The 24,235-nt window shown below is 41.5% G+C and overlaps 1 protein-coding gene and 1 long non-coding RNA gene across 4 annotated transcripts in view; one reads left to right on the forward strand and one right to left on the reverse strand.

Moving 5' to 3' along the window:
• On the reverse strand, nt 1–22,986 carry LOC122515722. The gene is made up of 2 exons (XR_006303356.1): nt 22,843–22,986; nt 1–46 (listed from the first exon to the last, which is right to left on the reverse strand). It is a non-coding gene; the product is annotated as an uncharacterized LOC122515722 (long non-coding RNA).
• Nucleotides 20,439–24,235, forward strand: part of LOC122515716 (rhombotin-1-like) — a 77,339-nt gene continuing 73,542 nt past the window's right edge. Inside the window, exons 1-2 of one of the 3 annotated variants that reach the window (XM_043633134.1) lie at nt 20,439–20,634; nt 20,881–21,020. The gene's annotated coding sequence lies outside the window, so the exon portion shown is untranslated. Of the gene's footprint in view, nt 20,635–20,667; nt 21,021–24,235 lie in introns of those variants that run through there. The other 2 variants (XM_043633135.1, XM_043633136.1) reach the window with 2 other exon arrangements.

Raw genomic sequence — 24,235 nt, forward strand, 5'->3', positions numbered from 1 at the left:
TTCAAACTTATATCATCGATTTTTGAGAGTCCGGTTTTTTTTTTGTCTGAAATCAAGCAAAACCGCAAATTAATTAACAGAGTCATCATTTAAACGTACGTAATAAAAGTTGGTGGATAGTCTAAGATAAATCTCGGGCGTTTCTCTTCGCTTAATCTTTTTTTTTTCTTTTTTTCCTTTTTTTTTTTTTTATTCACTTTAATATTTTTTCATCCCCGTTCCTCCTTCTTTTGCATAAACCCAAAGTCAAGAGCGATGCATCATAATCAGGCGGTCAACTTACTTAGTCCGGAGTACCCGCGCGCGCTTAAGTTAATTAACTAATTACTAATTTTAATCGGATGACGTATACGCATCTCGGGGGATACAAGCAAACCCTCTTAGCAGGGGGTGGCACACTCCTCCCCTCTTGGATACGTCGTCGTCGTCGTCGTCGTCGTCGTCGTCGTCGTCGTCGTCGTTCAGAGGTGGGCTGAGGGAAGGGTGCTTGGAAAGGGCTACGGAAAGAGGTGGGTAGAGAAGGAGGTGGTAACGATGGTGGATGGGAAGGAAGGAAGGGAGGGAGGAAGAGAAGAAGGAAAGAAGAAGGGGTTTGACCAGAGGCCCGATGTACCACGGACGAAAACTCTCCACTTAATTGCGTTTAATTAAATCGAGTAAAAACTCTGCTGGCTAGTACTTTTTCCTTTACGACTAACGTGTCGCAACTATGACGGTGATTTCGGTCTCTCTCAACTATAGTTATATCTTATTTTTCAAAAATAAGAAAGATGGAAGCGATGGTGGTGGAAAGAGGAAAAAGGGTGGCTGGGAGGGAGGGAGGGAGGGGGGGCTTTTACGATGACTCACGTTTCTCCGATTACTTCATCTATTGGTGTAGCTATTGGTAGTATATAATTCAGTTACCTACCATTGGCTCGCGTAATTCATTTTACACTAGATACGCTTCTGGTGCAGATCTCTCATGTCCAATCGATTAGAGTTAGCGAACCGAACCGTTCGTTCTCGTCGAAGTCGAGCGTTTTTTAATTTGTACAAAGTGCTTATAATGAGATTGGATGTAAAGTATCGATTGCTATCGGGCAAGAGAGATACATCCATTCACCCTCTTCGATGTATACACTGCTTGCTTCTACGTATGTATGTATGTAGGTATGTAGATATGAGCGCGCGTATATATCTGTGTGTATATATAGAGGTGATTTTACATATATTTATGTATACACTGCTTGCTTCTACGTATGTATGTATGTAGGTATGTAGATACGCATATATCTGTGTGTATATATATAGGTGATTTTACATATTTTTAACTACGATTTTAGCACTTCGTTACTACGACACGAAAAATACTTTTTTTCCTTCGTCATCCCTTACTTTTTCTTTTTTCTTTTTTTTTTTTTTTTTTTTTTTTTTTAATTTTTATTTTTCATCGGCCGCGCCATCGCATTTAATACGTCCCGATTTCATTATTTTTCTCATCGCGACTCCTGAACCCTCAAGGTCCTCATTTCCTGCTCGTCACTCGTTATCGCCGTTTCGTTCATTTACGAGACTATTACAAATAGGTCGATGAACCGACCACACCGGTAATTAATAACCGTAGCGCATTTCGTCATATTTTTTTACCGTGGTTAGCCTGAGAAAAAGAGTAAGCGAGAAAGAGAGAGAGAGAGAGAGAGAGAGAGAGGATGAGAGGAAAAAAGAAAAACAATAATATGAAAGAAAGAGGAAGTAAAATAAAACAAAAAAAAATGTAAAGAGAAAAGATATCGTCGGACGACGAGAGATAGTACGATAACGAGTCCGTTCGTTTGCTTCTTATTTCTTTTTCTTTTTAGCTTCTCTTATTTTCTGCCCATGTCTTTTATAAAAAGACTCCCTTAATTAGAATTTATTTTTTCAACTGCGAGTCGTCATCGTCGAGGATGACCGAGAAGGAGTAGGAGGAGGATTAAGATGCCGGTTGAAACTCACGTGAGACGTGACGCGAGAACTTCAACAAGGAGAGATAAAGAAAGAATGAAAAAATATGGAGTTTATTTTTTCTAATTGAAAAGAACTTAAGGCATCAAAGGCTTTGTCATAAACAATAATATCTCCTCTCTGTTCATTTGTTTCGCAAAATTTTCACGAACAGTCGTAAAGGAGACAATGCAGCAATGGCAGGGGGGGGGCACCAGCAGCAGCAGCAGCGGCACCAGCAGCAGAGTCTCGGACTATCATCGAAGTATAAAACGTAAAATGGGGGAGAGATTCCATTCTCTTAGTTTCCATAGAAGAGAGAACGCAGTACGTTTGTGTCGGTTAATGAGGTAGTAATTAATTAACCGAACTAGAGCGAGAAGATCGGGGAGGAAGGAGGGAGGGTGGGAGGGAGGGAGGGAAGTGGAGGTTCTGTAATTAGGGGATCTATAATTGCGTGGAGTCAGCTAGTGCGGTCGAGTCGAGTGGCAGCTTGCAATGTCGCGATGCGAAAACCGAAGAGCCGTCGTCGTCGTGTGTTGCCAACGCAACGTTACGTTGCGACGCGTTTCCTGCCGCCTGGTTGTTCATTACCGTCAACGTAAAAATCAAACCTATTACTCCTATTAATCGATATCCACGATTGTCCAAATAACTAACCACCTTTCCAAAGATATTTTCATATTTATCTTCTACCCTTTTTTATTTGAATGCGGTTCCTTGTCCTACGTATTCGATTCTTCTGTCAAGATATTTGTTCGTTTTAACACATTTACCGGTAACCTATTAATAGGTTTTAGATTGATAGCGTTTATTGGCTAAAAATAGTCTCGTCGAATAAAAATCTTAATTCCGAATATAAAATTACTTGAATACCAATTGTTCAACATTTGATTATTTTTAATATTATCTTTGTAACAGTTAGCTTACGAATTTATCAATGATATATCTTAACAAAAGGGTTAGCGGGTAGACTTTTTTCGTGATCCCAGCGAAAAAAGGGATACTTCAGGAACACGAGCCTGCCCACTTGTAAAAATTAGGAGAGATCATTTCCTAACCTCTAATCCTACCTAGAAATCATCATATCCTATTTACATCATTTCTTATCCAATTCGCTAATACGTCTGTCAAGCTCAGCAGTTTCATTTAAAACCTATTCTAATGAAAAATATTATAGAAGGCTTGTGTGTCCGGTAGTGGATCAGAAAGGCTAGGTGATGATAATGATGATGATGATGATATTTTATCAAAAGTTTCTTTTTGATTCTGGTTGAAAGTTCAAAGATATCGTGGTGATGAGAGCAGCAGTATCATCGATGGTTGTTATAGTAACAACAGATGAATTTATATCGCAATACGCACGTGTTATCAGAACTCTAACACAACAACGTTATTTCCTATCCTATGCACGTTCTTGTCCCTTCTTGTCAGTGTTTGGATAAGCATGAACTAATCAGGCTCATTACCAACAGGAAACGTCAAATGCGTTCATCGTTATACATAATAAATAACTATCGTTAACTCTTTTATAATTAATTAACGATCATCAGACCTATACATCCTTTATTGTATTTCATTTACGATCTTTTAAAGGTATCATTAATAATGTTGCCTTGGTATATAAGTAAACATACAATAAGATATCTAACTGGATAAGAAAAAGTAAGATTGGGCTATTTCGACTGGGATGGATTCTTTCGCATGACTTGAAATCCAAACATTCCTGGTGTTTTACGATTCGCAACGCACTGCGAGCTGTTCTCGTCGTCGGCGTATCTTTTCCATTAGAAACGTAGTCGTCCTCGCGGGACCTTTTCCTACTGTTCCAGATTGTGTCGTAAACGAATAACAAGATTTCAACGTGATATAATATTAAAACGCGACTTTTTCTCCAAGACCGACTACGAGAACCGGTCGAGTGTTTTCGCAGGTTTTTGTGAATTTAACGTTGAATTTTTATCGCGATCAGAAGAACAATTGTCGCGGACATAAAGAATTGGCCAACACGTTTCACGCGCGATTATTTAGTTATTTCGTTTATAACACGAATCGCAAAGGATTATACGTAATCCTTAATCGATGATCCTAGTGTTTGGCAAGTTAGCGAAAGGTAAATACGATTTGTTAGAGAATATCATGCGACTCATGGGACAAGATCTGCATAATCGACTATTGTCGTTACATATCTGGCATAACTACTGGCTATTTACGCGGTGATGCGAACAACAACGATGCGTGCAAGAGAAACGGAGAGAGAGAGAGAGAGAGAGAGAGAGATAGTACGCTCGAGTAATCTTCACTTTCCGGTTCACCACATTTCGAATTAATTAATTTGGCATCAACTTAGCTTTGTAGACAATTCCGTCAGGCCCGTCCATCCTACCGACAAATATTTCGGGGCTAATTTCGCTCGCGGATACGCAAGCCGTATCGAACGAAACGTCGACTGGGAAGCCTGACGAACGTCATGTTCAATTTCAACCGTGTGTTACATTGTTAACGATCGAATTAGATAGAGATAAATGAGAAAAAATAATCAATTAGGCATATCGAAGCAACACAATCAACGAGACAGAGAGATCAATTGTATATTAATATTATAAGTAAATGTAGATAGTTTATTCAATAGGGTGTCCTTGTTATTAGCTCACAAAGAGATAGTTAGAAGTTTCTTCAAATCGTAGCACCGTATGATTCATCTGTAATGATCGTATATCGACGTATGTACGAGCATTGACATACCTGCAGGATGCAGGCATAGAATCTGGTATACAAACGAACGACGTATACTCTCTCATTCTCATTCTCTCTCTTTCTCTCTCTCTCTCTCTTGTGTTATACCGCGTGCACGAACTCAACGGGCACGCAGAACGTAATTGACGTGTCTCGTGAATGCGCTCGTTCTGCCGGATACGATCCGCATTAAGCACGCCCGTCCGTCACTTCGTAACTCACGTGTCGCTGTTTCTCTCTTTCTCTCGTCTCCCCCTGCCAGTATCTTCTCTCTATTCTCTATCTCCGTCCGTCTGTCCCGACGGCCATCGTTTGCGCTTAGCCGTTATTATTAAAATCGATAACAACAAAAGGGAGGAAACACGAACGGCAAGGGGAAGGGAAATGATGAAGAAAAAGAAGAAGAAGACGATGGGCTGACTTCAATCGACTTTATCCCTTTACTCTTTTGCGGATATATATCTTCGAAAGATTCGAAATAACTAAAGGAAGTTTTTAATAGGATTAGTAATTAAATCGTAATTTAGCGGATTATCGAACGTTTCCTACCTCGTCGATTGACGTCGATGTCGTTGACGTCGATAAACCAGAGGAAATATTTATGTGACTTGTGGTTGCTTGCTTCCTAGCTTGCTTGCTTGCTTGCTTGCTTGCTTGCTTATTCGCGGGTCAATACGTTAGAGTGCGCCGTGGTAAGACTTTCCATGCAAATAAAAGCAATTACATTATCTAGCGAGGTCGGAGCTGGATGGTAAGGAGCTGAAAAGAGCAAGATCAACCGGGGCCGAGGGTGCGTCCTTTTCGGAGGAAAGGCGAAACGGAGTAAGATGGAAATGGATCGGTGGAAATAGATAGATAGCTAGGTAGGTAGGTAGGTAGATAGATAGGTAGAAGAGGATCTGTAACTCGGGGTGGTAAGACGGTAAGTTAGCCGAGGTAAAAGTATATAAAGACTCGAGACGGAAGGACCCTGCCCTTGTGCGGCACTTTCTTCAGGTTGGCAATCCTTCACAGTTAACGCCCCTAATCGTATTCATTAAAGTGCTCTCAATGCTTTTACACGGCTTTCAAGCTCCGCTGCTGCGCCTCCGCTGCCACCCTCCGAGGCTCTCGGTCCCATTCCTGTCTCTCTGGCACGCTGGAGTTCTCGCACCCGTCACCTCCGCCTTCTTCTCTACTACCACCACCACCACCACCACTACCTTTTCCTCATCCTCTCCACTTTCGTTCGCCTTCTTCTCCTACTACTTCGAGCGCTGTACAGCTCAGCGCCTGCCTGCCAACGTCGTCGCTGTCATCGTCCAGAACCTTTGCTAAGCCCTCTTTCATTCTCTCTTTCTTTCTTTCTTTCCTTCCTTCCTTCCTTCCTTCCTTCCTTCTATCATTCTCTCTCTTTTACTTACCGCTAGATCGCAAGAGCTTTTAAGTTGGCAACAATGCACGGATTTATAAACCAGACCCGTGGCATTGTTATCGGCGAGTGATTGAGGCCACCATTTCGACAGTGGCCGAACACCAACCATCGGTTACTGCCCATTGTTGACCCCTTTATCTTGGAAATTCGTGTTCGCCTACCATACACCCCAACCCACCCTCTCCTTCTTTTCTCTTTCTCTCTCTCTTTCTCCGACACCGGAGACTTGCTAAATCACTTGGTTTTATTGATGGAGCCGCGCGGCGAAAAGGCGCGTCCAACGCGTTGGTATCACGACTTCTGATAAACCGTATTGCCCCATTGTGCCGCTCCCTTTTATTTTCCTTTCCTTTCCTTTCCTTTCCATTCCATTCCATTTCTTCTTTTCGTTTCCACCATTTCCTTATTTTCTAAAACGTTAAACGTAACGTTACTTTCTTAACTGATTTCTCATTTCACCTTTAGAAATCCAATTGGAAATAAGTTCGATTAATCGACTTTGAATAATAAAGGAATATTATAATGGGAATAGAAGAACAAGTATACAACGTATGTATCCCTTTTTTAACATATCTACGTTCGTCAACGACACCAAAAGGACAATGGCATACGAGCAGCAACCGATCCCCCCCATTTTCTACCCTCGGCTTTGAGAAGTCTGACTTTCCCATGATGCTTTCGTAATCAGATCATCTCTCTTACCCCAATATTCGGTCCAAAGCGTTAGCGTTGTTACCAAACGCTTGCTCTTTATTGTGCTCTCTGTTAAAACGACACGGTGAGGCTTAAGCGTGGGATCCGAATATTTTTGCATTGGTTTCGCTTACTTTAACCATTCGACGATATCTACTATGGTTAATTTTGTTAACAACCGTGACAATTAACATCATGGGAATATTGTTTGCATTTGTTTCAGACATCGTACGATTGTTTCATTCGTTCGAATATTTTGTAATCGATCAAAAATGCGTTGTAAAATTCTCAACGAATTATTGATCGCTAAAAAATCTCGCGACGAACAAATTTTCCATTTAATCTCGAACGCAACGTAACTGTCCCCGATAGACAATGAAATAAGGGGAGAGAAGAACTCTGAACGTCACGCAAGGTTAAACATCGGTAATTATTAGATCCTTTCAAATAGATACGCGTCACCCCGATGAGAAACATTAGGGGAAGAAAAGAGCTTTCGAAAGCCGCTCGCAGCGAGCCTGCTGACAAAAATGTAGGCTTAGATAAACCATAAATTAGTTTCTATGCACGAAGAGAGAGAGAAGAACGTCGTACTATTCGATATAAGCCGCACCACGTTTTTCCGAGGAGGGGTGAATACATTTTCTCCGTTGGTACGGGTTTATTCCTTGGCAAATGACATTGCGGAACTCGCGGCCCGTTCTTTTTAACGTCGAGACCAATAACAACGCGGAAGAAACATTTGCCCAAATGTATTATTCTTTTTTTTTCTTTTTCTTTTCTTTCTCGTCTGATTTCTTTTCCCCTTTTGAACACTTCAATCGCGTCGAATTTTTTGTCTTTTTTCTTTTTTTTTTCTGTACAGATCGTCGATCGTTCTATTCGAAAACTTTATCTTAACGTCATCGAACTATATTGCACGCGTACGCGCACTCTTCCCGATCCCTGACCATTTAGATCTCAATCGACCATCCAAAAATTCCCCCTTCGTTTCTCTTCATCGAATAAGCGATATTCCGCTTTTTTCCTACAAACTACTATTATTTATTATTCTCTCGGTTAGATATATGGAACATCGGGGTAACTACGGATTATATTTATTCCTTCGTTATATTGTAGGAGAATATGGCCACGCATACATTCATACTATGGTGGGTAGAGGTAAGGAGAATCATCTCTTATGGGAGAAAATTTGAAAAAGTGTCCGGCTTTTGCTGAAAATAATAGTTCGAAAACTTTCCAGAATGGCGCTGGTGCAGACAAAGGGTATGGCATGAATGTAGCAATTGTAGACGAATTGAAGTATGCGGTAGTTTTTCTTTCTTTGTTTATTTCTCAATCCTACTCTAATAATATTTGGCGCTTCTTTTAAAATTTACCCTGATGCTAATGTGGCGCCACCCTAATTTCATACATTTCGACGGAAAATTTTTCATATACAGAGATGATTCTCCTTACCACTAACCTCCATAATTCATACGTATATGCATGCATGCATGCGTTCATACATGCATAAATATATTTATATAGGGTGGGCAAACAAATTTCTTCGTATTTTTCTGTTAAATGGCTTCAAGGTAACATAACTCTGGTAATACTTATCGGATCTGGTTATACTCTTGTGTGCGTTTAAAAACTGACATATCGTAGAGTAATTAAAAAAAAAAAATAAAAAGAGAACTCCCGATATTAATTCATTCGTTCTTAATCTAACTTTTTATTTTTAAACCTTTCACGAAGGCATAAATATTAGCATTAATTTAGCTTGGCGATACCCTAATTAGATATCACGCATTTGACAAGGTAAAATTCTTGACACGATTAAAGTGTATTCGTTTTACAAGGACGTATTGGGAGTTTCAAAAATGCGAGACACTTTTAATGTATACGGTGTGCAATAATTACGTTACTGGCGAAAGAATGAAACAAAAAGTTATCGCGTTTTGAAAGATAATGAATAAATTCGATACATTTGGAAAATTAATTGCCAAAAAAAGAAAAAAGAAAAGAATGTATTCCCGACCCCGAATGGTCCAAGAAACGTCTTCGCGTTCGTTTGCACAGTCGTGTATATACATTCTAGGCATGAAATTGGAAGCATTTGAGTACGATTATGACCTTTTTCTCGATGTAAGAGTATCAGAGTTGGGTGTGCGCGCGCGTTCACCCATTCATCCCCTTGGAGCAGTAGACGGCAACAATGGGTTCTCAGTGACACCCTCCGTATGCGATAAAAGCAGCTTTCCATTCACCTAATCCATAATTACGTCGCTGACATAGGAGTCACGGATTCTCCTCACAGGCGCACGATATCGCTGTGATTTAATGCTCTTTTCTCTTTCTTTTTTCTTTCTTTCATTTTTCCACTCTTTCTCTATTTTCCATCTTCGTTGGCCTTTTGAACTCTTAACGAACAATCGCCAATCGCTCTCAACGGCTTAAATTTTGTATGCTAAACATCTCGGCGTGTCGTCGAATTTTCAATTTATTCGATATACGATTCGTTTATTAACGAAATCTCGAATTTGTAAGGACTTGCAGGTTTGGGACAGAGGGATTGGTTGTTTGGATGATAGAGGAAGGTAAGAAAAAGGTACACGAGAGGAGTTGCAGAAGTTTCAAAGGGAATATCAGGGATAAGCGTAATTTGCTCTTCCCCATCTCTCCTACGTTATTTTGTTGTTGTTGTTGTCGTTGTTGTTGTTGTTGTTGTTGCGTGTAATATAAGTTGTTGTTGGCCTAAAGTTTTCCTTCGTTCTTATTCCTCGCAATGTGGGTAAGATCCGCGTGCGTGTGTCCGTTCATCTATATCTTAACGTATATATGTTTTATCTCTGGCAGAAGAGTTTCTTCCTTCTACCACTCTCATCTTCCTCCATTTCCGTCTCGCTCTTAGCCTCGCGTAAATAAGCGAGCGAGCTTTTTTTGCACAATATGTTGCGGGACCATTACTTAGCGTTGGATAGAGGAGGAGCAGCTTCCGTGTGCAGGGGAGGGTGGCTCTTACCTAAATAACCACTCAGTCACTTGCAGACCTAGACCGTAGGAGAGAAGGGGCCGTCGCGGGGAGTGGGTGGCAACGCCACTGCCGTTGCCACTGTGTGTTGGTGTCGACGTTGTTGCTAGTGTTGGTTTACCTAGTGCTGGATAGCCCCGTTACGTGATGTAAGAGCAACCAAGCATCCAGAAACCACCCCCGCCGCCAGATTAACGAGACCATTCTCGGATTGATTTCTCGAGAAACGCTAGCCCGTTAACTTCGATAAACTCCCACCCCTTCCCTCCTCCCACACCCCTATGGCCAAAGAGACTTCCGTTGGGCGATCGATTAGAGAAAGAGAGAAATAGATAAAACGTTGTTTGTTTCTCTTCCTTTCACGTTCTTGCGTAGAAAATCGTAAGCAAGGATATTCTTTGGCGAAAGATATGCCGATCACGCGACTCGGTTTGCCAGCAGGGGTAAGAGGAGGAGGCAGCGTTGCTTTTCGATGAAAGAGAATAAGGAGACCGAGCCTTTTCCATTTCTTCCCCGTTTGTTTTATTTGTTTTCTCTCTCTCTCTGTTCCTTTATTCTTTTATATTTTATTTTATTTAGTACTTTTTGCTTCGTTTTTCTTGACTTTTATTCTTCTTATTTCTTGATCTCTTTCCTCCGCTTCGAAGGTGATCGATTAATATCCTCTTTAGTATTTTTTATTTTTTTTTTTATTTATACCTCTGGCAGAGTGGTATACCGTAATCGAATGCATCAATAATGGAGAGTACTACTCCGGATGTAAGAGTCTTAGCTGGACTTAATCGTAAGCGGCACTTGGCGTTCCGAATGTATTCGATTAAATGTTAATGAGACCGAAGAGAAAAAGGTAGAGACATCGCTCTCTTTTTCTGTAATAGTAGTAGTAGTAGTAGTAGTAGTAGTAGTAGAAGTTGTAGCAACAGCAGTAGTAGTTGTGTAGTGAATATACAAGAAAAACCGCGTTCTATACATTCGCAAATGTGGCTCTGCTTTATTTTTTCTTTTTCCTCTGTATGTGCGTGCACGTTTATATGTGTGTGTGTTTTTCTTGTTCTCCTCTCTCTCTCTCTCTCTCTTTCTCTCTCTTTCTCACTTTTTTCCCCTGTTTTTCTTTTCTTTTCTTTTCTTTTCTTTTCTTTTAGCGGACTAGTACCGAGTAACGTGCGTCCTACGTTGAAACTTAATTGCAATTAAAACAGAAAGGTTCGAGGAACGTTCATTATGCTCGCCCTTTTCCGGCGATTCATAAAAACGTTGTTCTTCGACGTCGAGCACGTACTTTCGCACTAATTTTCTTCCATCTTTTTTCCGTTGTTGTTATTGTTGTTGTTGTTGTTGTTGTTGTTTTTCTACTAGTTTTTTGTTACACTCGTTCTTCTTTCCCCTTCTCTGCTGTTTTTTATTTTTTTTTTTATAAACTTTTCCCATCCGACGAAGAAAATTTGTGAACAGAACGGCGAACTCATTTTTACGAGTGTATCATCGTTGAGTATGTTCTTTTTTGAGGAATCGTACAGGTTCAGAGAAGAAGAAGAAGAAGAAGAAGATATCGAGCTCGAATCCCATTAATAAGAAACATTCGTTCACCGTGCGAAATGTTGGTAGGTATGGCAACAGGAAAGGGGTGTCTATTCGCGATTCGTGTTTGTGCGGTTAGGTTTGCGATGGAGCGTAGAGCGAAACTCGGAAATCTCGATGCAGACTCCCAGTTCTCGGTGGCGTAAATAGAGAAAGCGAGAGAGAGAGAGATAGAAACAGACGGAGGTGGCAGCCGAGGCACGTAATGGCGTGTCGGAGTTAACCGGTTGATAACCATCGGTTATAATTAACTCTGGGCCAACCAGGGTACAAGCCGAGCCCGGTAACTGCCAGCTAGCACGTTGCCGCACCCCTCACTTTAACCACCCTCCTTTCTACGTTACGTTCTCCTTCCTACCCTACGCAGAACATCGTTGTCCCTTTAGCGTTTGTACGAGCCCTTTACTCCGTCCAATATCGTTGTTAGTAGAAATACTTTCGTTTAAGACGTTTGCTCAGGTCCTTGTCCTTGTTTGCTCAAACCAAAAATACCGATCTGTTTAGATTGGAAGCATTTTTTTGATTTCTTTTTTCTTTTTTTTATTCCCTTCATCCACTTTATTTCTCTTTCTTTTTAAGATTCGAGATGTTCGGTTCGAGAGTGAATGTACTTTGACTTTTCAACATTGAGAAACTTGGAAAGGCATTGAAGAGATCTCTTGGAGTATCCCTTTCTTTCTTTCTTTCTTCCTCTCTCTCTCTGTCTCTCTTTGCCTTTTCCTCTTTACGAACGTTCTTGCCAGGATTTACTCTTAGCGTCGGTAAAACTGCTTGCCTTGGAAGAAGAATACATGTGCATCGATGAAAAGTAAAATGGTGTAGGAATGGAAATCAAAAGGGGAAGAATAAGGTAGAAGTTAACGCAAGAAGGTTTTAACCCTTTGCGGATTACCACCGCATATATGCGTCTCGCGCAAACACTTACGTGCCTATATATATGTTAACAATTTATATATTTCAAATATGTTAATAAAATAATGAAAAATGTATTTATACAAGTTTGTTTATTAAGTGGAAAAATATATTTTGTACAGTTTAATTGGAGAAATAGAAAAATTATAGAAAAATACATGAGTCGGATTCAGCCTTCCACGTGATAAAATTTAAACTTTTCAGTTCATCTCTCGCGTTTGGATGAACATTTTTTTCAGTCTTCTTCGTGGTAGGTTCAAAAATAAATATACACACTATATTATAATATAGTCTCAGTTTAATTGATATAAATTGCACCGTTTGCAGCACGTCTTCCAACTTGGTGTACCGGTCTTTTATTTTTTTTCGTCTCTCACAATCGGTGAGTGAGAAGAATGGAAGGAAGGAAGGAAGGAAGGAAGGAAGAGAAAGTAAGAGAGAAATGCTTCTTAGGAAGAAGTAAAGAGATCGTTCAAACCCTACCACGGGTTCACGAAGTATCCACTCGTAGCGTAGCTCGAGCAAGAGCTCATAATCCCAGTCCTTTCTTGGTCTCCCTGACCAAACGATTCGATTCCATTCTCGATCCTCGATCAAACGTTTACTTTCATTTTCTCTTTTTTTTTTCTTTCTTTTTTTTCTCTCTCTTGATTTTCTATCCGTCCGTTTCAGCTGGCTACTTTAACGAAGCGAAACGGGCTAACCCCTCGCTAAATAGGACCAATCCCAATCACTTTTCTCGGCCGGTTTCGTAATTTGCGCTAACGGGAAATAGAACATACGGAAGGTTTGAGGAATTGCGTTCCTCTCTTTTTCTTACCACTAAGACCAGGGTAGCAGGAGAATAAGAAGAAGAAGAAGAAGAGGAGGAGGAGAATGAGGAGGATGAAGAGGATGAAGAGAGAAAAGGGGTAAAAGGGTGCCGAAAGCCAAACTCGAACGCGGAACTTAGGCCGTGCGCAATCATCGCCTAGTCTTTTAATTTCCTATATCGTTAAGTATGTGTGTACCTGTGTGTTGTCGGTTTGTGTGTACGACAGCACGTAGAACGTGCGAGAAAGCATAAGAGAGAGAGAGAGAGAGATAGAGAGAAGGAGGGCTTTACTCGGGAGAACGAAAGATCGAGTAACTGTGCGTTCGTGTATGTTCAGAGAAAGAGAGAGAAGGATGGAAAGAGACGAAGGGGTGTCCGAGGGACTAAGGGAGAGAGAGTTCGCTCGTGCGCGAGGGTCGGTACGGAGTGGTAATTGGCTGTCAGGGCTTCCCAGTCCTGCCAACCACCCAACAACCTCGAGAGATTGGTATCGCTTATAATTAACTTCTCCGTGCCACGAAGCCACCGATTCCGTTGGCGTCGACGAACGAGAGTGTGTATGTTCCTCGTGCATGTATATGTGTAGGAGAGAAAGAGAGAAAGATATAAAAGGAGAGAAGAAAAGATCGTGAAAGGCGAAGGATAGGAAGGGAAGGGTAGAAAGAAAGAACGGTAACTCTGAGAAAGTACTATGTTAGAGAGAGAGAGAGAGAGAGAGAAAGAGATAGTAGTGGTAATACATAAGGGGTGTTTGGCGAAGAGAGAAGAGAGACGAAGAGCACGAACGTTTGGCTTTCGGTAAAAATCGTAAAGGCTGCCGCAGAGTGATATACGAGAGAGGAGATTACTCCAGCGATGTATACGCTCAATAAGGAAATGCTGTTTCCACCGATGTAGTACGTAGTAACTACAGACATAGTGAAATCCTCCACTCCCTAGAGAGTTAGCGTGCTTTTCGTTAAGTGCCTTAGATTCTAGTCGCCGATGAGTCATCATTAGAATGTAACACGTACCTCTTAAAGTAATTTCATAGAGTGTAGAGGTAGTTTCCAAAGAACTGATGTCCACGCGATTACATTCGATGACATCAGGAATTGGATCCTACGTACACATGGAAAATTCTTTTATTAGTGTAGTTTATTTCTTCTTTTTGTTCTTCTTCTTCTTGTTCTTGTTCTTATTCTTCTTCTTGTTCGGTGTAAAGGATAGGGAGGTAGAGGTTGGCTGATGATTTGAGGCCCAGGATTCTCGGGAAGTTGTCGGCGGTAACTAGTTTTCGAGCAGGTCACCTCAATTAACGTTTCCACGTACCTACAGGACGGCGCCTCGTACACCTCTCTTTACTCCGTTGCTCTTCCTCGAGCTTCAGTTCGCTCGCGTTGTCTCCCTCTTACTCGAGTCACGTCCGTTACACGGGCTCGCGCCACGTAACGCGCCAGCCAGGTTTCTCCACTAGTGCACCACTCCGACACCATCACCACCACCACCACCACCAGCAGCACCACTACGAACTCTCCCTTACCGGCGAACGCCAAGTCTTGCAGAAACTTATAATTGCGAAAGGAGCCGGCAATTATAATTGCCTCCGGCCGTCTCCGACGGCTGTAATTATCCAAAAAGCTGTGGTAGCCTTGCGCACCCGCCTACGCGAACCTGCAGGACGTAGAGGACACGGAGGAGTAGTAAAAGAAGAAGAAGAAGAAGAAGAAAAAGAAGAAAAAGAAGAAGAAGACAGCACGTTTTTCCCGAGGGATACTGTCAGGGAAATAAATAGGCTTTGTTCTTTTTAATGGCGAGTTGCTGGAAGTGAGGACCTTCCTGAAAAAAAAAAAAAAAAAAAAAAAAAAAAGCAACGAAAAAAAAAAGCAACGAAAATCTTCGTATGAAAACTTTATGGAGGCAAACGTCTAGATGAGTACTTTCTTTCTAACATCGGCTCTCCGAGCTGCTCCTCTTCTTCTCCTCTCCCTCTTCTCTCGTGATAGATAGATAGAAAGAAACTTAAGAACTCGAAAAGGTACTACTACCACTGCTACTGCTATTACTACTACTACTATTACATTTGGCAATGTGTGATAAGTCCGAAGAGAAATATAAATCACTTTATCAAGGTGTCCACATCAATGGATAACAACACACCAAGTCCATTATTCCAGATTTCTATGAACTTAATGTATTTTTGATGTTGCCGGATTCAACGTAACAGCATTGCATTGTTTGTGTCAGTCCATACTCGTCGATAATTCGAAGGATCGCGTATAGTATCGAGAAATGTTTTCTTTTTTTTCCTCTCTTTACGCTATATCCTTTAAGTTTTCTCTTTCATCGTTGCTAAGAATGAAATAACGTAAGGCGTCAGACCAACTAATGTTTTGCGTTGGGTAATGGCAAATCGTAGGATCGTATCGATGCACGCTTTCTCCAGCTTTCGTAAGTACGGGCAAGTACAAAGAGTCCGATAGTGGGGTTTACCCTTTCTAGCGCATCCAACCCTTCTTACGAGTGTAAGAGGTTTTAAGGGTGGTGGAGTTTAAGGTAAGAGGATAGGAAGGTATGGGGGAAGGGGCAAGTAGGGGGGAATCCAACCGAAGGAGGGAATCGAGACTTCGGTCAATTAAGCTCAGGAAATTAGAGTTTTAATTACGCAGTCATTCAGAAAATTACATCGGGGCCGCGCAGGAGCTAGTTTTAGAATCGCTTGCTTGCTTGCTTGCTTGCTTTTCGAGCTACGCGAGGAACTACGACTTCGTGTACGGATTTTCTAAAGGAGGAGGAGGAGGGTCTTGCTTTGTTCTCTCTCTCTCTTTTTTTTTCTTTTTCCTTTTTTACTTTCTCTCTCTCTTTCAAACAAAATCTTGCACGAGATGGACTAATCGTTGGTTAGCAGGTACTACGCATGCTCCCCGTTTAATCGGGCAAAAGATCAAACGACGTCTTTCGTCGTTTCCGACATTACAAGATAAAAGTAAGAATGCTTTAGGAGAATAAAAAGAAATGTAGTGGTTGAGAGGATAAGTGAATGAGAGAGAGTCGTTTAAGAAACACTTGAGAAAAGTAAGAAGATGCAACGAGTAGTGGGTTGTTCCTGTTGTTGGAGGAAGAGGATCGCGTCGTTTTTGAAGATATTAGATCTTTATAGTAATTGATGGTTTTTATCTTTAGTACAGTTTCATTGAGAGAGTGCTGGATGTCATTTGAATCTTGAACCAAACGCAGACCGGTTCCTGGCTATTATTATTATTGCTATTATTGTTATTAGGGATGGCTAAGTATCAACGTTGAAAGGCAGTGGTTGTAATTGATGCCCAACTCTGCTCTATAGTCTAGGCAAAGATGAGTGCTAGAAAGAGAGGGAGAGAGAGAGAGAGAGAGAGAGAAAAGCAAAGGAGGAACTTGTAGAGAAGTGGAATTGAGTAGAGTGGAGTGTGAATTGGAATAGAATAGGATTGAAAGCCGTAGAAGGTGCGGGCGAGAAGGTGCGTCTGTTGAACGTAGAGTTGCGGGGGTTAAATCTAGTTACATGTTCGGTGACGGCTACTCGATAGGCCATACCACCACTCGGTGGTGGCAAACCAGCTAGTCGTTCTCTGCAGTTCATTCGAGGGTTTGCCGAACTGATATTGCCGTTTCCAGGATCACCACTCGATATTCGATTCGAGGAGGACGTTTCCTCTTCTGTTCGCTCGGAGACTTCCTACCTCTTAGGGAATACATAGTTCTGTGTCATTCAGTACACTTGTCTTCTATCTCTCTCTCACTCTCACTCTTTGGTACGTAATTAGTCTCTCCTCGTAAGCTTCATTTTCTTCTTTTTCTTTTTTATTGTTCAACTCTGAAGGAGAAGCGATCGTTGATCGATCACGCGAGTGAAGGAGTCTCTGGAATTTCAAGAGGAACGGATCGTTAGCGAACTGTTAGACAAGAAGGAAGGAAGTCCATGGTGGGTGGCTCTTTGAAGATGGGAACATTAGGAGTCGAGATGATACAAGAGGGATGCCGAGAGAAACCTGGCGAGACCGAAAAGAAAAGGAAAGAAAATGATCGTCCGAGAAAGAAAACGTTGGATAATGGAGAGCGTTAATTTTCCAAATGAAAACGAGGCATCCATCTTTGGCGAAATGCTTGCTTTCCGACATTTCAGCGACTTAGCCGTTCTCCCGCGTAACGCATTACAGTAATGAATTAATTTTCATCCAAGCACTTTTTCTTTTTTATCCTCCACTCATAGTTCCTCCCTACATTTCTTGATTCTCACTTCTTCTTCTTCTTTTGCTGCCGCTGGTTATTTCACGATTTATTTCTCCGAGTGTTTTCGCTACCATTAGAGATGATCGTCTTTAATAGAAATCGAGGGTGTATATACCAGATGATCCTTTTAAATTGACGGTTCTCTTTGACTTATCAAAACATTATACGCCGGGATTCGCTTTAACATGCATTCAACGAACGTTGAAATATTTCAAATGGAGCCGACGTCGTCGTTGTCATCGTCGTCGTCGTCGTGCATGCTTGCGAAACTAATGCATAATGCATTTCACATGTCCGCGCAATTACATTTATAATTACATCATTATTAAACGCGCGCGTGAACTGGAATCTATTATGCGGGGGAGGAAATTTCTATATGCGTGTTTCGTGTAGGTGTTCGCGTAGTGCGGATCGACAGGGCGAAAGATCGGTGTTTCGAATCGACATCTTCTCCTTCCCCGCATTGTCATTCTTTCTCATTCTCCTTTGGCACTTGGTTGGTTGTTTGCTTGCTTGCTCGCTTGCTTCCTTCCTTCCTTCCTCCGTCCGTTCTTGTTCTTTTCTCAAGTCTGCCAGAAGGCTAAGCACGGCGAGCTCGTTAACGTATTCATGGGTTTATGGGACAATTAACCCTTTGAGGGACAGTTTAATTACACAGAAGCGATTAAACATCTTAACGTATAAACACGTCGGACTCGCGGCTGGTATGTGTGTGCGAAACGCGCCGTGGCAGCCAGGGTGCGGCTGTTACCAATTAACATACTAATGACACGAGGTGCTTTTCAAGGGCCACTGTAACCGCCTGCTGCCTGTAAAGCTTCTGAACCAAGCAACGTATACATAAATGTATGGTGTATATACATGAATAACGTCGTCGAATATACTCTAAGGTAAGTGCGACGTCTACGTCTATATACGCCAAAGGATTTTTCGGTAAAACTGTACGAGCTGTCGAAAATAGTCGACGAACTCTACTCCTCGGTCTCAAGTAAGAATTTTTAATTGTACACGTCAAACATTTTCTACGATTCGCAAAAGAACACGCATATGTTTATCCATATATATTTGTAGTTGTAGCAGTAATAGTAGTAATAGTAGTAGTAGTAGTAGTAGGTACATATCTCTGAGTATGCAATTCGATGCCGCGTTATTAAACCGGACGTTAGCGTAATTACTCATCAACCATTAATCAACATTGTTTTAGCAATTAGGAATTGCCGGGGGATTTAATTATTACAGCAATTAGCGCATAGTTCCATCGTTAATAACTTTCGCCGTTTCATCTAAACGTGATTTATTGCGATCAGGAAGCTCGAGTGAGAGATAGAGAGAAAGAGAGAGAGAAAGAAATCGAGAGAGAGGGAGAGAGAGAGGAAGAAGGCGAAAGAATAGTATTGCTGTGAGGTATAACGGTGAATAAATAGGCGACACGTCGATGAAAATGCACCGGTTAACTTCGATTCGAGCGTTGAAGGTATTCGATTAATTAGAAGCTCGAAATATTGCTGTTCTCTATTTCTATTAAATATGGTATCGCGCATCTATAGGGTTGCTGGCGATGCACACGTTGACGTTTGAAATTCGATATATCGACAGGAAAACGATACATTTCAACGAAGTCTCGATACGCGGCCGTAGCAATGTTTTTGATACATCCGAACGATCCCAAGTACTATTGAATATCGCTGATTGCCTGCTATGTAAACCGATTGCTACTTCGATTTCAATTTTCAATTTAATATTTAGTTTTCGATCGTCCTTTGGTCAGTAGTATTAACTAAAAGGGAAAGGGAAGGGAAAAAAATCATTTGATCTTATAGTTAATATAACTACGGGCAAAACTAAAATCATTAGTTCAACTTTGTGCTCCATTTTACGTGTATACGTTTACACGTATACACGGGTAAATGTATTCGGTCGTGCAGGTACGGTTACATATGCACAATGTTACAAGTATGGGTATTCAAATACGCGCGGGAGAGCACAGAACAGCAAGCTTCTGAAAAGTTGGATCAAATTTTAGCAACGTTTTTTCAACTCCGCTCTCTCTCTCGGTCGTTGGGTGCGAAATTAAAAAGCAGCTCTATATTTTTTTCGGTACGTGGCAAAGCATTTCATTCGAGTCTTTCTTTCTTTCTTTCCTTCTTTCTTGCTTTCTTTCTCTCTCGCTTAGAAGCGATAGCCGCCGAGCTCAAGCGGATCGCGCTAAACGAATTTTAACTCGCCCGGTTTTCACTAGTAAGGCCACGGGCTCCGGCCCGTTTTAGATTTAATTAGCTAATTATATTGTTCATTTAATTAATATAATTGGAACGACTGGTGGTCGCATGCGCGCACGAGCTTCGTCCTTCCAACTATTACTCCCTCTTCCCTCCCCCAACGAGCCCCCATCCATACTTGCCCCCCCGCGCACGGCCCGTTGCCCTGCAGTGCCGTATTTAATGACATCCATTAACGAACGTTTACATTAACCGTAATTATCGCTGTCTCTATGGATGCAAGACCTAGCGGGACGCAGCATGCCACGAATTTCCAATGGCTAGACGGTAAAGAGTTTTTTTGCGTAGTCGATTATTGTGACGGGCGTATCTTTGATGCCATCGACTTTTTGGGAGAGCAACGTTCGTTTTAAAAAACACCAACTGAAAAAAGCTTATACGTGCCAACGGAAATTTACCATTCTTTTTTATTTTTCTTTCCACGGGACATCAAAATTTAGATACTCGTTAATCTCAGGTCCGAGATTAAATACCTGTCCCCGTTCATCTATCCTATAGATATGAATTTAAATCGATACGTTTCTGTTAACATCGATCCGATTCCGATCGAAAACAACAACAACAGAAAAACAACGAAAAGATCCTGCGATCATTCCGAAAGTATATATACTCGTATATATACTTGTATATATACTTTTATTTACTTACACTTTCGAAAGCGTAGAACGAGCGCGCGCGGTATTCGTTTATTCGAGTCGAAATGTTACGGAGAAAGCCGAGGTAAGATGAGTTGCGCGCGCAACCATTAGACCGGGGGCACTCGGTGGGTCTCGTGACGCGCTCGTGTCATTCCTTCTTATTCTGGTCTAGACCTTCCTCGTGGAAGGACGCTTTTTTAAAACCGCATTGAGGCGCGTCGCGACGATAACGCCATCGTTGACATTGTGCGACAAGAGAGAGAGTGGGAGAGAGAGAGAGGGAGGAAAGGAGAGAGAGAGCGCGGTTACGAATACGTCCAATAGAAATTAGGATAAAAAAGGTTTTATTTATTTGTTTGTATTTTTTTCCCCCCTCTCTCTCTCTCTTTCTTTTTTTATCTCTCTCTCTCTCTCTCTCCCCGTCTCTATCGTGTTTATTATTTAAAAATATAACCCGCGCGTGCTGAAGTATCGAAGATTATACCGCAATAAGTGTCGGTACGATATCGAAAATTTCTTTTTTTTTCTCTCTCTTCTCCCCACCTCTTCCCATCTCTTCCTGTCGCCGCTTGTGTTTCCCTCGAAAGAGCATAGTTACTGGCTTATCTCGAGTGTCGGATAAGTGTCCTCGTCTGAATTCCTGGAATCGTTTTCATCAGCTGCCACAGGTGGACTCATTGAGGATTTTTGATATAGTGGATACACTTTCCTCGTCTGCGACTGATGTGTAAGTCATTTTAATTACATATTATATCTTATTATCTGTGCCGTAATCATAACAATGTAATTAATATCATTGACAATTCGATTTTGAATTTAGTCGTTAAACTGACACGTCGAATATGTATCCCGTATATTTATATATATATTTGATAAGTCATAAGTTTAATTGTTTTACGAAATAGTATCTATTGTCGCGTGTATATTTTTTTGTTGTTTTTTAATAGCCGTAATCCCAGATGGCGGTAGAAGCATCGAAGAGTATTTTTCGAAAAAATCATTCCGAACGCGTATTATTTTTCCTCGAAAGAGATTCAAATTTAGATTTGTTAATCGTTAATAAGAAGACGATTGGTTCGTCTGATCGAGAGCGCCTTAAGGAAGTATCGACCTATGAAATTACGGGTCAAGATCATCATGGAGTATCGTAACCGTATATAGATCGCATCGAGGATCTCCGAGGAAGACTTTGCACGCGCGCAATTACGCTTGATTTAACGAAAGCACGAAGAGAGAGAGAGAGGGAGAGGGAAGATATATTGCATTCTCGATAATATGCACTCCAGTCCTGTGTAATTTATTTTCGAGTGGCAATTACGTCTTTAGCGTACAGGCTTGTATTTTACAATGAAACGAACTTTCATGTATGAAGTACCTACCTTCGTAAAGAAAGAAAGAAAGAAAGAAAGAAAAGAACGGGAAAAAAAAGGATACAATCAATGGTCAATTAATCGTGCACCGCTCGTAGAATTTCTTGCAACGTTAATAATATAATAAAAGACTTACTCAAAGTAATTGTTGTATGTTATACTACTACTTTAGTTAGCTTTTGCTTTTTAATCATAAACGCAACAATGATTATACTTTAATTTTCCTCTTTATACACGCAATCGATTTATCTCCGATCCATTATTATTATTATTATTATTATTCTGATTTTCGAAATGGTTCCTACGTTTATATTCGTGTTAGCATATTTCGTCGTTAAACTCGAAGAATTTCGAGACTCCGAGGAGAGTCTTCGACCGGTCTTAGGCGACGTGGGGAAGGCGTTGTTTGTGCAAGGATCGTTCGCCTTAATGTTCACCACGGCGAGAGCTGGCGAGGCATTAATTGGGGAGCGCCTTAATTGCCTGGGCGCATGCGATGACCGTTGTAATTGCCTGGACTAAGGTGCCGAGCGATGGCAGAAGGTGGGCAAGCGAGAACACAAGCCAGCATCTCTCTTCGACGTAATACATGCATAAACGTATTACTACTACCTTTCTATGTATTTGCATGCATGTATGTATGCATGTGTTTGTAATACGCGCGCATGTGCAGGTTTGCGTGTATATATATGTGTGTGTGTGTGTGTGTGTTGGAACGGGGCTCGTATTTTGCGGGTTCTTCTAATGGAATCCAAGGTCATTCCGTAATTAACGCGCTTTAATTTATCGTCGAAACGTTAATTGCGCCGATTGCCGTTCGCTTTTCTAGAGGTGGGCGGAGAGAAAGAGAGAAAAAGAGAGAGAGAGTGAGTGAGAGAGAGAGAAAATGGTTTGCGTTAGACGAGAATCGCATCTCTATGTGAAACTTCCCGTCACATGATTTATCGTATTCGACTATTTCGTATATAATAAACTCGAGAATCGTTTTAGAAACGATTTCTTCTTTTCCGATAAAAATCTTTCGAGTACTATTACAGTCATGTGCTTCTCTCTCTCTCTCTCTCTCTCTCTCTTTTCCTCTCTCTCGCATTTTCTATTTCTCTTCGCGAAGAAGTACGAGGAATTTTCAACATTCGAGTTTTCACGTAGTCCCGACATTATCTCAGTTGATATACCTACATATAGGTTTATGCGTGTAGGTGTCTCCTCGAGAGATCGTCTCGAGGGAAGCAAAAGGGGGGTTGGCGGGTCGAATTCGTGCGCTCGAAGGGGCGCGTCTTCCGATTGGTTTTTCGCTTCGGTGGTGTACCGACTAGACTCAGTCAAGGTGGGAGTCGGAAGTCAATCTTCGCGGCCGGAAGTGGTCGCCATCCTCCTGGATCTTCCATTTCTCTCCCTCCACCCCTCCACTCATCCCACTCACTCTCTCTCTCTCTCTTTCTTTCTTGCACACACTCTTCCTTTCCTTACGAAACAGTTTCTATCGTTGGATTGCGTTTCCAACGCAAGTCGACGCTATCTTTTCCTACGGGAGTTGCTCGTCTTCTACACCCCCCCACCCACCCTCTCATCCTATTTCTACTACTACTACTACTACTACTACTACTACTTTTCCATCTCCTCAGAGTGATTTTACCGGTTTGCGTTCGTCCTTTCTCTCTGGACAAAGAACCAGAGAGAGAGAGAGAGAATGAGAGTGAGTGAGAGTGAGTGAGAGAGAAAGTGTGTGCCGCCAACCCCTAAATGAAATCCTGAAATTAAAGCCATATATTAACCTCACGGCGTCTCTTAAATTAAAAAACAACATTTTTACGAGCTAAGCTTAGGTACACTCTTGTCTGTAGAAAGAGAGTGAGAGAGAGTGTGAGAGAGAGAGAGAGAGAATGAGTAAGCGAAAGATAAGTAACGGGGTAAGGGGGTACACTTACACTTCGATATCTGCTCCCACCCTCTGTTCCCCTCTCACTTCTCCTCGTTCGTTCCTCGTGGACCGTGGAGCGACGTTCTATCGTTCGTAAATTGCGTTTTTAAATTCGTCGGGGGTTGAGCCTCGTGCCGGGCCGTAAACGAGTATTTCCGAAACCTGTCGAATATTTTATTACTCGTTGAAAAAGGATTTTCTATCGGATAGCTTGCTTTTTTTTTTTCTTCTTTTTTTATTTTATTTTATTTTATCTTTTTTTTTCTTTTTTCATCTAAATAATACAGCGTCCAAGCTCGCGCGATTAAAAATGGTAAAAGTGTTTTTGAAAATAATCGATAGCGGTGATGAAGTTTCGTTTAATTCGGGGAACGAAACGATAGTTTATTTTGCACGATCATCCCATATTATTCGATGTTCTTATTTCGGAGATATCGGTTACACAAGGAAAAGGACATAGGAATGAGGAATGATAGAACCAAGAGGGTTGCGGATATGTGAAAGTAGAAGGGTAGGGTGAGGCAGCAAAGAGCAGATTCGCGCTGAGCTGTGGGCCGGCCGCATACTTTGGAAATACTACGGCCGAATCGAGTAAGGGTGTATAATGGAAGTTGAAATTGGTCGGCCCTGTCCCGGCTGGGCAAGCTTTCT

This window comes from Polistes fuscatus, unplaced genomic scaffold (genome assembly GCF_010416935.1).
Source record: "Polistes fuscatus isolate 324 unplaced genomic scaffold, CU_Pfus_HIC Scaffold19, whole genome shotgun sequence".
NCBI classification, from domain to species: domain Eukaryota; kingdom Metazoa; phylum Arthropoda; class Insecta; order Hymenoptera; family Vespidae; genus Polistes; species Polistes fuscatus.